This window comes from Nycticebus coucang, chromosome 7 (assembly GCF_027406575.1).
Source record: "Nycticebus coucang isolate mNycCou1 chromosome 7, mNycCou1.pri, whole genome shotgun sequence".
In the NCBI taxonomy this organism is placed as follows: domain Eukaryota; kingdom Metazoa; phylum Chordata; class Mammalia; order Primates; family Lorisidae; genus Nycticebus; species Nycticebus coucang.
Genome location: NC_069786.1, coordinates 38869643 through 38871290, shown reverse-complemented (window position 1 = coordinate 38871290; position 1648 = coordinate 38869643). Strand labels below are relative to the sequence as shown.

Sequence of the window (1648 nt, the reverse complement as noted above, 5' to 3'; positions counted from 1 at the left end):
TTCAATTTAACTCCATTCAATACTATATTGGCTGTGGGTTTGCTGTAGATGGCCTCTATCAGTTTAAGAAATGTGCCTTCTAGACCAATTTTCTTAAGTGTTCTGATCATGAAGGGATGCTGTATATTATCAAAAGCTTTTTCTGCATCAATTGAGAGAATCATATGGTCTTTGTTTTTTAATTTGTTTATGTGCTAAATTATACTTATAGATTTACATATATTGGGTTTTTTGTTTGTTTGTTTTAGACTAAAGTAGTGATTTTTAAAACAAAGAAAGCAGAACTAGAACATCTTAAATTTTTAATCCTTTCTTTACAGGTTACCTAGACAACTTTTGATTAAGAAAACTGTAGAAAATTAGTAACTGCCACAAGCGAATGCCAGGTGGTGGCATGTGTCAATTTTCCACAGAGTCCTGCTTTGCGGGGTGTCTGAATGCACTGCTCTGGGACTCTGCTCACACTTGCTGGAATCAATCGTGGCAGATTTTAGTCCACAGGTCGCTTTCCCCCATATTTCTTTGTAAACTCTTCAGCATTCTTACAGAATTTTTTACAGTCCTTAGAGTATTCTTCAGCTAGGTTGATCACCCCGTAGTGGGTGCTCAGGCTGAGGGTCGTTCACCAGTGCTATGAGAGACTAGATTACTTGGTCGGTTTTGGTTGCTGGCTTCCAGTTTTCAACATTAAATATTGGCAGACAGACCTTCCCCTTTTAAACGATGTTCGGGTGATAGATCTTTGTTTTTAATGTGAACTTCAGTGGCTTGAATGGGTACTCTGCTAGAAAGTTGATTTCGATTCCGAAGGCCCCCTTATCATATGGAGGGTTATCATATCATTAGTCTTGGAATAAGCCCTTGCCAAGTCAATAAATTAGCTTCATCAACCTGAATGTTACAGAAGTTTTTCATTCCACATTTGCAGATTTCTTCAAGCTCCTTTATCAGCCTCCTGTTGGCCGCCATCTTGGATCTGGTGCTGGTCAGATTTACGCATATTGAATCAGCCTTGAGACCCTGGGATAAAACCGACTTGGTCATGATGTATAATTTGATGTGTTGCTGGATTCTGTTCGTTAGCATCTTGTTGAATATATTTGCATCTATATTCATTAGTGATATTGGTCTATAATTTTCTTTTCTTGTTGGGTCTTTTCCTGGTTTGGGGATCAGGGTGATGTTTCCTTCATAGAAGGTGTTGGGTAGTCTTCCTTCTTTTTCTACATTTTGGAATTTGTTGAGTAATATAGGTACTAATTCTTCTTTGAAGGTTTGGTAGAATTCTGACGTGAAGCCATCTGATCCCGGGCTTTTCTTTTTAGGGAGATTTTGTATGGTTGATGCTATTTCAGAACTTGATATGGACCTGTTCAACATTTCCACTTGATTTTGGCTAAGTCTTGGAAGGTGACGTGCTTCCAAATATTGGTCATTTTCCTTCAGATTTTCATATTTCTGAGAATAAAGTTTCTTGTAATATTCCTTAAGGATTTTTTGAATTTCTGAGGAGTCTGTTGTTATTTCGTCTTTGTTGTTTCTGAGTGATGAAATTAGAGATTTTACTCTTTTTTTCCTGGTTAGGTTGGCCAAAGGTTTATCTATTTTATTGACCTTTTCAAAAAACCAACTTTTTGATTTATTGACC

At 37.1% G+C, this 1648-nt stretch overlaps 1 pseudogene; it reads right to left on the bottom strand.

The window, feature by feature from the left end:
• Positions 1–490: 490 nt before the first annotated feature.
• Positions 491–969, bottom strand: LOC128589800 (ubiquitin-conjugating enzyme E2 L3-like; annotated as a pseudogene).
• Positions 970–1648: the final 679 nt, after the last annotated feature.